This window comes from Carcharhinus amblyrhynchos, chromosome 14 (assembly GCF_965287045.1).
Source record: "Carcharhinus amblyrhynchos chromosome 14, sCarAmb.v2.hapA, whole genome shotgun sequence".
Lineage (NCBI taxonomy): Eukaryota > Metazoa > Chordata > Chondrichthyes > Carcharhiniformes > Carcharhinidae > Carcharhinus > Carcharhinus amblyrhynchos.
The window spans coordinates 18,541,740-18,559,653 of NC_137337.1; the positions used below are offsets into that span (position 1 = coordinate 18,541,740).

Genomic DNA, 17,914 nt, shown 5'->3' on the forward strand with positions numbered 1-17,914 from the left:
GCCTAAACAGACTTGCAAAGCTTGGCTACACTGGGATTGGGATGTCAATTTTAAAAGGCAACCTGATCAGAAGAAAATAAAGAAATAACCTCCCACCATGGTGGTCTCAGGTGGTCCACCCATCCAGTGCTGGCATTCCACCCCTCCCCACATCCCTGTGATCAGAGGCAGTACATCCCCGCTCCCAGTACCATGATCAGATTCGGCATCCTCCCCGCGATCAGGACTGGCATTCACCCCACACCCCCCACCACAATCCTGGCCAGCACTCACCCAACCCCCCACGATCCGGACCAGCACTCACCCCACTCACCCCCCTGCGCTCAGGACCAGCACTCACCCCACCCTCACGATCTGGGCCAGCACTCACCCCACCCCCCCCCCCCCCGAGATCAGGGCCAGCACTCACCCCACCCTCACGATCTGGGCCAGCACTCACCCCACCCCCCCCCCGAGATCAGGGCCAGCACTCACCCAGCTACCACGATCCAGGCCAGCACTCACCCTACCCCCCCAACAACCAGGGCCAGCACCCATCCCACTCCTCATGATCAAAGCTGGTCTCCACCCACACTCATCCCACCCTCCAGGTTAGAGCCAGCACATCCCTCCATCCAAACAGTCAATGTCGGCAACCCTCCCCCCACCCCACTCCATCCCCCAAATATCACTGGCAGGTTTTCCTTCAAATCACACATCATCCTGGCCTGAAAATATATCATTATTCCTTCATTTGGCATGACAGCTATGACTCTCACCAACTTTTACAGATGCACCGTAGAAAGCATTCTTTCTGGTTGTATCACAGCTTGGTATGCCTCGTGCTCTGCCCAAGACCACAAGAAACTACAAAGGGTCGTGAATGTAACCCAATCCATTGTGCAAATCACCCTCCCATCCATTGACTCTGCCTACACTTTCCGCTATCTCGGCAAAGCAGCCAGTATAATTAAGGACTCCACACACCCCGGACGTTCTCTCCTCCACCTTCTTCCATCAGGAAAAATATACAAAAGCCTGAGGTCACATACCAACCAACTCAAGAATAGCTTCTTCCCTGCTGTTCTCAGACTTTTGAATGGACTTACCTTGCATTAAGTTGATGTTTCTCTGCACTCTTGCTATGACGTAACGCTACATTCTGCACTGTTTCCTTTTCTTCTCTATGAATGGTATGCTTTGTCTGCATACTTTTCAAGGAACAATACTTTTCACTGTATGCATGTGACAATAATAAATCAAATCAAATCATTATTCATCGCTCAAAAGTCTGGAACTCCATTTCTAACATCACTGTTGGACTACCTTAATCACATAGACTGAACAGTTCAATAAGATGGCTCACCATCATCTTATTAAGGGCAACTACAGATGGGTAAGAAATGTTGAACTTACCAGTGATGGCTTTAACCTGAAAATGAATTAAAATAAAGATACAAATCTGTAGATTTTTCCATTACTGTGGCCAATCAGAATTTCTGTGCAAAAATATTGAAACCGATTTGCAAAATGCATTTTTCCAATTTATTTTTCAATAACAAGATGCTACAAATATATTTCCATTTCATAAATCATCAGTGCTCAGTGTACCAGGTAAGAGACGGTGATTCCAATTTTAGCTGAATCAAAACCTATCACATCCAAAGAGTTCAAATCCGAGCCCTATCAACCACATGCGTCTCCCAATCAGAATACTATCAACTTTTAATTGGCCACTTATGATATTTGTAGAGGAGTGAAATTATTGCTTTTTAGATTTAACAAAGCTTCAGAATTGTGCTTGAATGCTACTTGTAATAAATATTAACTGGTGGCATGTTTTATAAATCCAGTTATCTTAAACAGTGTTATTTCTGTTCAGGTATTCTGAAGTTAGAATTTTAAACCTTGGGAATAAGATTTCCACTGTGTGCAATGAATATATTTTGTGTAAAAGGGGAATATTTTAAGAGGCTGAGATCTCGTGACCTTGTCCTGCCCGATTTTCGACAAAGCAATGTGGTAAGATCGAGCAAGAGGTAGAAAATTAGGTTTATCACCTCCCCTGCACTGTTTTGTTGGCAAACTTGGCTTTGCACCCAGAAAGGACAAGAAAGCAATTTAAATATTAATGACATCCTTTCATTAATGAGTCCCGGACACTCTCATCCAGGCTCACTTAGCTCTACCACCTCACCAGCCAAGGTTCTCCCTGACGAGAATGGCAAATGTTCCTCACCAATGGGGGCCAATATGATGGCCTTGCCGGGGGAAATTGGAGGCTATTGAAGCTCCTGGGTGGTCAGGGGCTGTGCACATGGGGCAGTGCCAACCTGGCAGTGCCCACCTGGCATCCTGGCACTCCCCACCTAGCACACCGGTACTGCTCACTGGGCACCCTGGAACTGCCTACTGGGCACGTTACTGTGCTGGGGCAGTGCTAAGGCTGCAGAGCCACAGTTGGAGGCAGAGTCAGAATGGTAGGAGCCAGAGTAGGCAGGAGCCATGATGGGGTGGGGGGAGACAACGGGGGAGCTCTGCAAGGGTGGGAGGGAGGGAATTCTGTGGCATGGAGATGATTGGCAATCAGGGAAGGGGGGAACTCTGCAGAGGGGATGCAATTGATGACTCGGGAGGGAGGGAGGGAACTTTGCAGGGGAGGTGATCAGTGATCGGGGAGAGTGGTAACTCTGCACGGGGGGGGATCAGTGACTGGGGAGAGTGGTAACTCTGCACGGAGGGTGATCAGTGACTGGGGAGAGTGGAAACTCTGCAGAGGGTGCAATCAATGGAGGGGGTGGCAAAGTATATGTTGGAGGGTCCTGATGTCCATGGGACGGGGGTGGGGGAGGATGGAGTGCAGGTAGGAGATCTCCCAGTACTGAGGAATCAGGGCACTTGCGCAATTATGTCCCTTGAGCTCAGCAGCCAGCTTCCCTGGTGAACTGAGGCACCTTCCTGCCTCCTGCCAGCAAGAATCGCATCCAGGCACCCTTTTTGCATGAAGTGCCATAAGAATGCGTTTTGAAACTTGCCCAAAAAAATGAGTCTGAAACTCTTGTTTTTTTTCACTCATTTGGCACTTAGAATTCTTTTTGCGTAAAATGTTGCCCTTTTTTTGCTAGACAGTTGGTATGTCTGGATTACAGCTCAGATGTTGGCGGAGCAGGATAATTACACATTTCAAACTTGCAAGTGTCTACGTTAAGTAGAGTTAATAGACTTTGTTTACTAACATTTCCCTAGGATTTCAGATTAGAGTGATTGACAGGGTCATGTAATGAGGTGCTCCTAGTTTTTGTAGCACAGAAGAAAAGTTTTTGCAGTAAGGAGTTGGAGTTTGATTGTTCTCATTGAGATTTTTTCATGCTTCTGTAAGCTCTATACCTCACTAAAAACTTCAAAGTTTTCTACATTTATTATAGCAAGTATATTTATAATTGCTAACTTATTTAAAGTGATCTTTAAGTCTGTAAGAGGAATGTTGCTTATTTGGAACTGAAACAGCAATAAAGTTAAGAATTGAAGTTGTTTCCTTTCACTTCTTTAATATTGTTCAATTATTAATTATTTCATAGAATCTACAGTAGGAGGCCACTGGGCCCATTGAGCCTATACCAACAATAATCCCACACAGGTCCCATCCCTGTAACATGACATATTTCCAGTCCAAATCCCCCAACACTGAGGGGCAAATTACCATGATCAATCAACCTAACCTGCACATTTTTGGACTGTGGAAGGAAATGGAGCACCCAGACGAAACCCATGAAGACATGGGGAGGATGTGCAAACTCCACGCCGACAGTCACCTGAGGCCAGAATTTAACCCGGGTCTTTGGAGCTGTGAGGCAGCAATCTTACCATGCCACCCCTATGTGACTATACCATAATGGTTAAGCTGTTTCCTTTGTTTGAGTTATATTTAAACTGTTATGAATAAAGACTGTTTTGTTAAAAGATCCCTAATTTGTCAGTGGAAATACTCCTGGGGTGAAGCATCCTCATCTCACATTTATGCCAAAACAGAAAAAATTGTTGGGGTCTAGTCTGGCTTCCTAATAAGACTCCAACACCACCAACATTTTTAGTGTCTGCTTGAAGTTCTTGAGGTTGCATTTTCCACTGCATTCTGAATCATTCCTACAGAGCAGAAGGAGGCCATTTGGTCCATCAAGTCTGCACCGAACACAATACTATCCAGGTCCTATCCCCATAACCCCATGCATTTACCTTAGCTTGTCCCCCTACACTAAAGGGCAGTTTAGCATGGTCAATCCACCTAATGTACACATCTTTGGACTGTGGGAGGAAACTGGAGCACCTGTAGGAAATCCACGCAGACATGTAGACAATGTGCAAACTCCAAACAGACCCAAACCAGAAATCGAACCCGGGTCCCTTGCGCTGTGAGGCAGCAGTGCGAACTATGCCACCTCTTGAAGCACAACATAACTGAGTGATAACAAGTGAAGAATGTTCACAGAACTTCAGTGAATGATTGATATTAAATCCTGGAGAAATGGCAGAATGGATTATCTACTAAATTTCCAAAGGTTTTTTCCAAATCTTCCATTATAGTTATAGCAGAATGCTGGGATGACCTAGCTAAAACTTGTTCTGCCTGTCTTGAATTTGCCTGAGGCCTTTTTTGCAACCTGAGACTCAAATAAAATGATGACCGTTATTGTGGATGAAACATAAAAGTTACAGAGCACCAGTTTGGCCAGAGCCAATGGAATTCCATCTTCATTGCTCTGGCTGGAGTGGCTTGTCTTAAAGTGGATACCTAATTATATATTTCACAATACAGTGATTAATAAAGGAATGTCTCAAAATTACAAGCTCAAATTGCCGTTGAATACGGAAAAGAAAATCTGTAAATGCCCACACAACATTGCAGCGATTACAATGTATAATTTTCTCTCCTTCTTTTGGATCGACACTCCAAAGATGTGCAGGTTAGGTGGATTGGCCATTCTAATTTGTCCCGTAGTATCAGGTGGGTCTAGCAAGGGTAAATGCATGGGGTTGGGGCCTGGGTGAGTTTGTGGTCAATGCAGACTTGATGGGCTGAATGGCCTCCTTCTTCACTATAAAATTCTATGATTCTATGACACCTGCCTATTATCACAGAGGGATATGCCTTTTAGTTCTAATATAATCTTCCGCACATATGTTCCCATTATTAAACTGTAATGGTGTCAATCCGCACCTCAGACATGACTAGTAAGTAGAAATAGGACTCATTGTGATATTAATGTGCTGAGAAATGAAAGAGCACTTTTGTACCTAAGCCCTTGACTGCCTTTGTAATGAAATGCTGATGAACTACTTACAAGCTCAGCATAACACCAGCAGCCGAGGGCTTATACATGACAGGGTGCATAAAGAGGTTGATGTTAACTGCCAGTGTGAAGGAATTCAGTTAACACTTGGGATTCCACTCGGAACCCATCATACCCTATCACCCTGGTGACTAAATTGCTACCATTAAAAGCCTCTTTAGCAGTGCATTTTGCATATTTTTATGGGGTTGCAGTTACATTGATGCTGGTTCAAAGCCACTGCATTGTGGCAATACCTTGTCATGTTTTCTCATATTGATTGTCAAAATTCACTTCAGGATACTTGCCTCTGGAATCTGCATGTGACTTGCAGCCAAAAGCGTTTTACCGTGATGGACACCAATAAAATCTGGCCTATTAAACTGAATGAGCTACTAAAAGGATACAAGAGCAAGACTAAATTATTTGGAATGGTGCCCTTAGAAAAGGAGATATTTGGATGAAAATCTTCTTAACACGAGAATGCAAAGGATCCAAAGTTACCAGTTTCTACGATTTCAAGATTTTTCCTCTGCCACCACCCCACTTCCTCCTCCCTGCCTCCTCCCTGCCCACACATGGTGCGGCACTGTGGTTAGCGCTGCTGCCTCACCACACTTGGGACCCAGGTTCGATTCTCAGCTTGGGTCACTGTCTATGAGGATCTCACTATCGCCCCACGTCTGCGTGGGTTTTCTCCGAGTGCTCCGGTTTCCACTCACAGTCCGAAAGATGTGCTGGTTAGGTGCATAATTTTCCTTCAGTGTACGCGAACAAGTGCCGGAGTGTGGCGACTTGGGGATTTTCATTGTAACTTTGTTGCAGTGTTAATATAAGCCTATTTGTGACACTAATAAATAAACTTTAAACCAAATCACGACACAATAAGAGTGAATGATGATAGATTCCAGCCTTTGACCATACAATGAGAAATGCTGCCTTATATTCACCAACTTTTACTGATATTAGCATATTTAAAAAACCAAGGGGTGATTCTCCCAGTCCACTGTGCTACAAATGACCGCAGTTGCCTGGGAGAATCATTCCCTCTTTTTTTAAAATATCTTCTCACTATTCATGCTAGTGGGATTTTCCCATCCTGCTGCAGTGAATGGAGATTTGATCTGATCTCGTTGCAGTGGGAACGTGGCATGAACGGCAGGTTACATCTGGAATGCGATGGCCGGGAATCGAACCCAGGTTAACTGCTTGGAAGGCAGCTATACTTACCACTATACCACCATAGCTTGCTCTAACACAAAAAAAAACAAACATCAGGAATGTATCATGCTCCTCATAGGTGACTCACCCACTGGGGAATTGGAAAATCCAATGGCGTGACTACTTCAAGACATCCTTAGACACTTGAAAGGGAGATGCAATTTGCAAAAGCCTACTGATTGGGCCTGCAGATCAATCATGTTCCCATTAACTAAGCTCAAGGGGTTTAATGGCCTACTACTTTTCCACTGAGCTCGATGGGGAGTGAACTATTGAAGCTGCAGACTGCATGATATTATCCAGAAACTCCCCCTAACTCTCCACTTCAGCTGTGGAGATGCTCGTAGAGCAAATTAAGTATTAAAATGAGAAACTCTGTTCTCCTCTAATCAGCATTAAGTATCCTGTCTAATCAGCCAGGAGTAATTAAAGAAAGTCAATGTTAGCAACATTGTTCCAAGGACCTGGCTGCAGTGTATCACCGTACCAGGAGTATGGGGCAGCACGGTGACACAGTGGTTAGTACCGCTGCCTCACAGCACCATGGACCTGGGTTCGATTCCCAGCTTGGGTCATTGTCTGTGTGAAGTTTGCACATTCTCCCCGTGTCTGCATGAGTTCCCTTAGGGTGTTCTGACTTACTCCCACACTCCAAAGATGTGCACGTTAGATGGATTGGCCATGCTAAATTGCCCCTTTGTATCAGGGGTACTTGCTAGGGTAAATGCATGGGATTATGGGAATAGGGCCTGGGTGGGATAGTGTTCAGTGCAAACTCGATGGGCTGAATGACCTCCTCCTGCACTGTAGAATTCCATGATTCTATGAGTGCTAAAGTAAGACAGCCCTTTAAAAATACAGACTACAGAGCCTAAATAGTTATTTCCTCCCTTAGACCCATCTGTTGGTTAGCTGGAATACATTTATCCTGCGATTGTAGGCTTGAATCATTAGCATCATAGAATCCCTACAGCACAGAAGGAGGCCATTTGGCCCATCAAGCTTGCACTGATAAAAATCCAACCCATGCCCTACCCACGACATCAGGTATTTACCCTGCTAGTCCCCTTGACACTAATGGGCAATTTAGCATGGTCATTCAACCTAACCCACACATCTTTGGAGTGTGGGAGGAAACCAGAGCATCCGGAGGAAACCCAAGCAGAACATACAAATTCCATACAAGCAGTCACCTAGATCGGAATCGAACCCGGGTCCCACCTGATCTGACTAACATTGACTCTGGATCCACAGCAATGTGATTGACTCTCAAATGCCCTCTAAAATGAAGGGTAGTTGGGGACTGGCAATAAATGCTGGCCTGGCGAGCGATGCCCACATCCTGTATAAATTAATGTATTAAAAATTGCAATGGAATCTGACAGACAGAATTGAATTATTCCATTCTTTGATTGTTTTGTGAATCTAGCTTCCTGCTTGAGAACAACAAAAATGTATCCTTTGTCAGAACTGTAAATTAAAAGATAAATAAGCACTTTTCTATTCATTGATGGATGTAAGCATTGCTGATAAGGCCAGCATTTGATGCCATCCCTAATGTACTAATTTCCTGAGCATAACTGAGTCAATTGCTTCATCATTGAAGGGCCACCCACATTGCTGTTACTATTTGGAATTACATAAAGTTCGAACTGGGTCACAACAGCAAGTTCTTCATCCTTACAGATCATCAGCGAACTAGTTGGGTCTTTACAAGGGGTAGATTCATGGACAATATTCGCGATGATTTTATTGCAGGTCTTTTATTTAATTAATTGAATTTAAATTACTGATTGGCAGTGGTGAGATTTGAACACCCGTGCATCATTAGACCAGTAACTACGCCATCATTCAACCATTCAGTAAGATTGGACAAAAATAGTCAGACAACAGGAGGAAGTCAGAGGAACAACAGACAGGTCAAATATGGAGAGGGAGTTAATGGGATTTTTTTCCCTCTTATTTTTTCTCTGTCATTTTCCAACTTTGCTCACAGTCTCACTCATTTTCCTTTATTTTTCAAATTCCTCGTGTTTTCCCTCTTTTTGCAAGAGAATTGTTGAAGCTCTGCAGTCAAACCCATGTAATCGAACACCTATTAGAAAGCAATGTTACAAGACAACATCATTTTGTCTTTATCATTAAGATGGTTTCAGAAGTTAAGGATAAAAATCAGTCTTACTATTTTCAAAGGTTACCTATTTTAAATGATTAACAGATATGATGGCAAAAGATTTTCCATGAAGTGTCATTACATAATTGTAGGACGGCACGGTGGCACAGTTGTTAAAACCACTGCCTCACAGCACCAGGGACCCGGGTTTGATTCCCAACTTGGGTCACTATCTGTGTGGAGTTGGCACATTCTCCCCGTGTCTGCATGGGTTTCCTCCAGATGCTCCGGTTTCCTCCCTGACTCTTAATTATTTATCTTAAATAGTGGACAAGTTGTTGATTTTGATTCGCGCCTACCTATTTAAGTATGGGAACAGTGTGGGGAGTGCCCGGACAGTGCCGGGGGCTATTCAGGGACAGAGCTCCATGGCAGTACCTAGATACTGCCTGGGACTGATCTTCACCCACCTTAGCGATGCACTCATCGGTGCTCCTCCGGCGGGTTCTGCTGGAGAGGTGCATGCTATGGGAAACCAGTTGTAATTCATGGCGGCATGTCCTTACGCTACCATGAGAGGACATTGTAACTGGGAGGATGCGAGGTCTGATAATTAGCTTCAAGCTGATGAAAATGGGTTCCAGATGTTGATCATTGGGAGTACTATTACGTCTCTGGTGGGGATAATTGCTTTTAGATTGGTGTGAAACAAAATTTGGGCCTCCTGTGGAATTTTCCACTATCATCACCATTCATGCACGATTAAAATGAGAGCAGAAAGTTGTAGCCATAAATTATTCATATGGTATCCCAGATCAAAGTAAGCTTTGAAAGCAACTAATAAATGAGATCTTAATATATCCCTATAGTATTCAGATTAAAGGACAGGTTTAAGATTTTGATTCAATTTTGATTTGATTTATTATTGTCACATGTATTAACATACAGTGAAAAGTATTGTTTCTTGAGCGCTATACAGACAAAGCATACCGTTCATAGAGAAGGAAACGAGAGAGTGCAGACTGTAGTGTTACAGTCATAGCTAGGGTGTAGAGGAAGATCAACTTAATGCAAGGTTGGTCCATTCAAAAGCCTGACAGCAGCAGGGAAGAAGCTATTTTTGAGTCAGTTGTACGTGACCTCAGACTTTTGTACCTTTTTCCCCAATGGAGGAAGGTGGAAGAGAGAATGTCCGGGGTGCGTGGGGTCCTTAATTATGCTGGCTGTTTTGCTGAGGCAGCAGAAAGTGTAGACAGAATTTATTTAAGTAAAATAGTAAGATCATTAGCTTAAATTTCTTAAATTTCAATCCTAAGGATATCACATTACTATGGAGATCAGTTTCAGAAAGGTGTTTCTTTTGTTTCGGTTTATTGCTGGGATTTCTCAAAGAAATGTTCCGTTTATAAATGGTAGCCACTAGAGTCAAAACAAAAGGCTGCCAACAGAAAGATAGTCAAATTCAGCTTATAACCAGTTTTGTATCTGTCTCACAAGTACAGTGAGAGGGAATCTTCCAGGAGCTGTAGACCAGTAGCAGCACACTACCAGAAACTAAAGGGGTTTTCTGATGTGGAGTCACTCAGTAAGAGTTCAGTGAGTTCCATGCATGAACTGGGGAATCCACCACAATCATGAGATGCCTAAGGAGAGTTGGAAGCTCCCTTAGCCAGATGCTAATGGAAGGACAACCCTCCCCCCTAAAAAAAAACCATGCCTTGAAGGAAAACAGGTACACTAAGGAAAATCAAAGTGAATTCCTAAAAGCTACGGCATACCTTGGCTTGTTTCTGGGAAAAATGAAGGAACCGTCAAAATTCTGTAAAGTATAGGAAAACTCTTGGGTGAAAATAAAAATGGAAGAAGGTGTGTGCTATTGAAGTTTTGGGGGTTTAAATTTATGTTTATGATATGTAGCAATTGCTTTGTTTATCTATTGTGCGCAGAATCTTTCATTTAAAATATGAAATCATGCGGCATAATTATTTTGGTTAATTGGGTGTTTAAATTTCTTTTTAAGAGTCACAGGTTTCTACTGAATTTAAAACACAAGCTTTTGGTCACTTATCTGACTGGCTCAGTGTCAAATCTTTTCCCATGTTTTGCCTTGGGATGTTTTCATTTTGTTAAATGTGCTATTTCAACACATACTTTTGTTGTTGATATTATTTATATATGACGCATTGAAAGAAAAATCTACAGAAGTGTGGACATAAGTTATCTTTCTGCCTTGCTTACAGTTATGGTTTCATAAGATAGTCATGATGTGGAGATGCCAGCGTTGGACTGGGGTAAAAACAGAAAGAAGTCTCACAACACCAGCTTACAGTGCAACAGGTTTATTTGCAGCAAGTGCTACAAATAAACCTGTTGGACTTTAAGCTGGTGTTGTGAGACTTCTTTCATTTCATAAGATTGTAGCAGGATGAGGCCATTAGGCCTATCAGGTCTGCTTTGCCATGCAATCATGACTGATGAGTATCTCAACCCCATTCTCCCGCCTTTCCCCGTAACCTTTGATCCCTTTATCAATTAAGAACCTATCTACCTCTGCTTTCAATACATTCAATGATCTGGCCTGCACAGCCTTTTGTAGCAATGAATCCATAGATGCACCACCCACTGGCTGAAGAAATTCCTCTTCATCTCAGTTCTAAAGGGTTGCCTCTTTAGTCCGAGGTTGTGCTCTCAGATCTTACTCTTTCCTATTAATTTTCCCCATGTCCACTCTATTCAGGCCTTTCAATATTCTGTAAGTTTCAATGCAATCCCTCCCCTCATCCTCCTAAACTCATGTTCTGAAAGTTTTGGATTGGAATTCTCGGGCCTTGCCCGTGGCTTGGATTCTCCGTCCCGCTTCAGTGACCAGAGTTTTGGCTGAGCCTCCAATTCTCCATTCTCACTGGCAACAGTAACGGGACATAAAAGATCGGAAAATTGGGCATTGGTTTTCCAATAACCTGTATTTACATACCTCCTTTAATATTGTAGTTGTCCCAACTAGAGAAAGCAATGAAGAGTCAAAGATACAGGAATTGTGGAGATTTTCGCAAGTGAAGACAGCCAGGAGAAACAGTTTAGACAAAAAAAAACTACACCACATAGCATCATGATAGCTAAAGGATTGACATAGAAAGGAACTATTTCTATGTCAATCCTTTAGCTATCATAATACTATGTGGTATGTTTATTTTTTGTCTAAATTATAGTCCTCACTTAAAAACCTGAGCGGTTTCGAAATGGAAAAGGTGCACTCGCCTCTGGTACTAGTTAGCAATGTTGATTTCACTTTTGGGAATGGTCACCAGATTACCATATCATCATTTGTGTCCTTTGTAAAGCAGCAAATGGTATTGTGTAAAACCAATCTTCATAGTTAAATTTATTACTTAATAGCCATGCACCAGTAAAAAATCTCTTTGCGCAAATTATCATTGGAATCCCAATTAGCAGGGTTAAAACAATTTAAGATGCTGCTCAGATGATTAGAAACCACACTGGTGATCACAAAGCAGCTGAATATTGTGAATGGAAGCTCTTTTCTCTGTGAATATAAAGGTTTGTATTCTTCACAGATGTGCAAATAAAGCCCAGCAATGGTGAAGATTCACTTTGCAGTCCTCTGTTACCACGGCAGGAATGCTGCAGAGCTGACAATATGCCCGGATTATTTTTCCCCTGCGGGGCTGCAGGGGCAACTTTGGAGACCAGGCAAGAGGAAATTTGGAAAGGTGTCACTGGGGTGGGCTCACTGATGTGTACCCACCTCAGTGAGCTTGTACTGCAGTCGGACGGGCAGGTTTGGTGGCAACCTGGTCAGCAGCAATGGGAACCAATTGACTCTGGTGATGAGCCACTCAACTGCAGTTGACAATCCTCATACATGCACAGCCTCCTAGGTTGCAATTGCAATGAACTTCACTGTCCAAAATAATAAATTGTCCGGAAGTAAATTTCATACTGAAGAGATTTTTGAGTTGATGTTCCTTCATCTGAAATTAATTAATCAAGTGGGGCTTTTGCAGGAATGAATGATAATGCACCAGATTGTCTGATAGTTTTTGCAGGCAGCTATCCATGCTGAAATTCAGGGAGCAACATGCTGAAATATCCTCAGAAGTGGACAACATACAACTACCTGTAGGACTGAGCAATTTGTCTTTGAATACCAGTTCATTAGAATGGTACAACTTATAGATCATTAAAAAAGCTTAGTGCCTCCCTTTTACAGCATCCCTTATTGATCACTTAGTTTGCCTCTGACAGTTAAGTTTCTAAAATAAATTTGTCTTGCCATCCATCGAGCCCTACTGGAAAAGATGTTAAGATGATTTGACCATAATATAAAACTTAAGGGTTAATCGGTTGGGTCAGTTGGCTGGGCGGTTTGTTTCATGATGCAATGTGATGACAACAGCACGGGTCAATCCCCGTACTGGCTGATGTTATTCACGAAGATCTCAAAGTTGCCTCTCACCTAAAGGGCGGTAATTCTCAGGTTAAAATCACCACCAGTCAGCTGTTCCCCTCAAATGGAAGGGAGCAACTAATGGTCATCTGTGACTAAGTTAACTTTACCTAAAGCTTGGAGCATTTCAATGAACAATCTCCAGCGAACCCCTCTCACTCAGCTCAATATACAATTGGGGCGCAATCTTACCTTCCATTGACCCCACATTCCTGCTGCACCAGGGTCGGAGAATTTGGTAGTCAGCCAAATCTTCATTCATTGCAATAGGATGGGAATATCCCACTGCTGTGAATACTGATTAGATTCCGCCCTGGAACTTCTCACCTTAAATGAAAGAGATGCAGTTCCGGAAATTTAAAAAAAGCTTCCAATTTAACTCTTACTTTCTGCAGTCTGACTAAATATACTTCAGGCTTTCTTCAACGGCCCTGCTCGGAAGAAAAATCAAATTAGCAAAGGAGCGTGCACACCAGTGAAAACCATAGGCCAAACAATTCTCCTTGGGTTTGGCAACAGTACTTGGTAGATTCATCTTCCATTCTGGGACACTCAGAACGTGTCTGTTGAAAGTTGACAATCCTCATACATGCACAGCCTCCTAGGTTGCAATTGCAATGAACTTCACTGTCCAAAATAATAAATTGTCCGGAAGTAAATGTCATACTGAAGAGATTTTTGAGTTGATGTTCCTTCATCTGAAATTAATTAATCAAGTGGGGCTTTTGCAGGAATGAATGATAATGCACCAGATTGTCTGATAGTTTTTGCAGGCAGCTATCCAGCCCAGAAGGTAAGTTTCACCTTTCAGTAGCCCAATGTTAATATTAAAAGAGGTTCATTTCAAGGTATCAATCTGCTTCCCAGGTAGTTTTATTTGGATAATTGAATGTGTTTTCAAATTCTCAGCAAACTCGAAAGTTGAAATGAATGGATCGTAAGTTTAATTTGCCAATTATAAATGGCTTAATGCACAAAACAAGTGCTGTTTGGCCCATTTTAACCATAAACGACCGTTCGGACCATTCCACCCATTTAATCTGCACTCCAAAAGAGCATCTTACCCAGGCCCACCCACCCACTCTATCCCTGTATTCCTATGCATTCACAATTGTGAATACATCTAATTTACGCATCTTTGAACACCAAGGGGCAATTTGCATAGCCAATCCACTTAACCTGTACATCTTCAGACTTTGGGAGGAAACCGGAGCACCCGGAGGAAGCCCATGCAGAAACGGAGAGAATATGCAAACTTCATACAGTTAGTGACCCAAGGCTGGAGTTGAATAGTGTCCCTCATGCTGGCAGGTAGCAGTGCAAGCCACTATTCCACCCATGCCATAATTCTTGGAAAATAACCGAAGCAGACAGGCCATTTGGTTTTCTGTTGGTGATGTGAGGGACATTCAAGATCTAACAGGAGCCTATAGACTCAAGGGGCAGGATTTTATGGCCTCACTTGTCCCAAAACCATAAAATCCTGCCCAAGGTCAACAGACCTTTCTTTTGCCTGCTCCAATTCCAGTAACGGGCGGGACGGTAAAACTCCGGCCGGACTCCCCTGTTTGCAGGTAAGTGACTTAAAAAACATTCATCATGGTTCTTAAATCCAAATCCATCTGAGAATTGGATAGAAATCAACAGAAAGCAGGCAAGTAGCTTACTGGAATAATATCTGCTGGCATGAATTTACCCTGACTAAGGAATTAGAATGGACTCCAGTCTTAACCTGCTTTGACAAATCAGCAGAACAATTTGGGTGTGTTTAATGCTGCTCTCACTCTTCAGCAAGTGTTTTTGCATGCCCCAGGGCAGAATCTGGAACAATAATGTGTGCATACTTTGTTAGTCTTGTGAAATTAAAAGATGACATGAGCTTGGTATCAGCATGCAAATAGTACTGATATCAATAAAAATCTGTCCATTTAATCCACTTTATGACGTTTGTGCACTTTTAAATTGTGACACATTTAATTGTGACAGATTTACCTTTCCAAACAAAGCAAATTCCTTATCCTGCTTCAATATTAGAGTCAGAGTAAGCTATTCCACCCTGTAATGCTGATGTGCCTTTCAAATAGGTCTTGGTTGATTTGAACTCTGGCTCCATTAACACAACTTTGCTCCAGACAGGTATCCCTTGATACTCCTGCCGAGTAAAAATTCAATCAATCTCAATCATGGATACTACAATTGTACCAGCATCTCACATCTATTTGCAGGAGAGAATTCCACATTTCTCGAATCCATTGTGTGAAAAGGTGCCTCCTGATTTCATCCTAGGAATAAGAAAATAGAAAATGACACAATGCTGCTAAGAAAGCAAAGGCTGATGGCACGCCATTGACCAATGTGATAGGGCAGCACGATGGCACAATGGTTAGCACTACTGCCTCACAACGACAGGAATCCGGGCTTGGGTCGCTGTCTCTGTGGAGTTTGCACATTCTCTCTCCCCGTGTCTGCATGGGTTCCTCCAGGTGCTGTAGTTTCCTCCCACAGTCCAAATATGTGCACATTAGTTGGATTAGCCATACTAAATTTCGCCTTAGTGTCAGGGGGTTAGCTAGGATAAATGTATGGGGTTATGGGGATGGGATCTGGGTGGGATTGTGGTCAGTGCGGACTCAATGGGCTGAATGGTCTCCTTCTACACAGTAGGATTTTATAATATAGCTCATTTAGTAATTTACACTGGGTACATGTGACTTAACCTTTATTTGGTGAACATTGTTGTTTTGTATTTTTTGTAGTAGCACTTTTGCCTTTTGGAGTTGAGTATTGTGAATTAGAATTTTATAGAATCCCTACAGGGAGGCCATTTGGCTCATCGACAACAATCCCACTCACCCAGGGCCTATTCCTGTAACCCTACTTATTTACTCTGCTAATCCCCTTGACACTAAGTGGCAATTTAACATGGCCAAATAACTTAAAGTGCACATCTTTCAAGTATGGGAGGAAACCGAAGCACTTGGAGAAAATCCACGCAGACATGGGAAGAATGTGCAAACTCCATGCAGGTGGATACCTGAGACCGGAATTGAACCTGGGTTCTTGGTGCCGTGAGGCAGCAGTGCTCACCACTGTGCCGCCGTTTTAGAGTTGAGCACACAATGTCGTATGAGGGAGCTCTTCATTGTTGGGGGTGTCACTTTTTGAGAAGAATGGGCAAGGCCATTCTGCCCCCCTGGAAGAAGATGAAAGATTGACGGAGAATTATAAAATAAAATACAGAAGAGGCAGCGTATTCTTCAAAAAAATGGCAGGGAGATTTCCCACTATCTTGGTCAATCCCTGATTTATCTGCATATTTATTTGTTGTTTGCCTTGCATGAATTGTGTGCTATTTTGGCCCTGTAACAAAATTTGGGTACGGCAAAAGTAATAGAGGTGTCGTCAAGTACTTTGAGATATTCTCAGTATGTGATGTCTTACATAAATTAAAGTTCTTTCAAGATAGTCCTACTCTTTCTCAGCAAATCGGATTTTGCAATTTGTTGCATTAACTTTTAAAACATCATGGGTAGGATTTTCTAACCTTCTCATGGCGTGTTTCCCAATGGGAGAGGTGGTTCACCATTGTCCACTGGTGGGATTTTCCACTCCCGCCAGTGTCCACAGCATTTTGTGTGATTTGCCTGTCCTGCTGATGGGGCATCGGCATTTTTTTGGAAGAGGGGGATTGTCGGGGATGGAGTTGTTGTTTTCGGTGGGACCGGAAGATCTTGCCTGCAAGAAAGGCTAGAAAATTGCATCCCATCTAGGAGCAAGCCTCACAACAAAACTGGCCATATCAACAGGGTAAATGAATCAGTATTAAGATTTTCCAGTAACTGTAATAATTTGCAGACCTTCGAGGAGACTGTAAGGGGAAAGGTTTTCCCGTCCCGCCTGCCACTGGAATCACACAAAAGTCCATTGACCTCAGGAGCAATTTTCTAGCTTTGGAGTGAGTGCAGCTGGAAAATCCCATCCTGAAAGTTAAATTCAATCCTTTGACCACAAGGATACTAATAGATACCAAAGATGTGCAGGGTAAGTTGATGGGCCATTCTAAAATTGCTCCTTAATGTCCTGAGATGTGTAGATTAGTGGGTAAATATGTAGGGATATGGGGACAGGGACTGGGTAGGATTGTGGTTGGTGCAGACTTGATGGGCCAAATGGCCTCTTTCTGCACTATAGGGATTCTATGATATCTTCTATGAGGTACATCTTTAAAAAAATTGAATGTAATTTTCCATTACTAAGAAACTGACTGATACCACTTACGTATACCTAGGAAGTAGTTAATTACATTTTTCTAAGACTCATTTTCAGTGTGGAAAATGTTTATTTTTGGATAAACTCATTTTTTCTATTCTTTATGGGATTCTTGTCATGGTCAGCATTTGTTGTCCATTCCTAAGTGCCGCTGAGTCGGTGAATTGAGCCACTGCAGCCCATGTGATATGAATACATTCATAGTGCTATTAGAGAGGGAAAAATTTCAGTTGGATTAATTTATCTGCACCTCAATGTTATTACTCCTCAATGTATCAAAGAATATTTTTCAAAGCAAATCTTTACGAAAGAGACAGTGCCGATTATGGAAACATCAAAGGACTCCAAGGTAAGATTTTCAAAGAAGATCTCTTGATAATTTTTGACACTTCTGTCTCCTATTTACAGCATGAGGTGAATAGACCAACACACTTGCTATGCTAATCTTACATGGAGAAGAAAACCCAATTAGGTGGTTATCACTCACTGTGTGAGGCAACATTTTTCGGCCATTTCATATTGCTTCAATATGAGGGC

The 17,914-nt window shown here is 42.6% G+C and overlaps 1 non-coding gene across 1 annotated transcript; it reads right to left on the bottom strand.

The window, feature by feature from the left end:
- Positions 1-6,481: 6,481 nt before the first annotated feature.
- trnag-ucc (transfer RNA glycine (anticodon UCC)) lies at positions 6,482-6,553 on the bottom strand. The gene has a single exon. It is a non-coding gene; the product is annotated as a tRNA-Gly (tRNA).
- Positions 6,554-17,914: the final 11,361 nt, after the last annotated feature.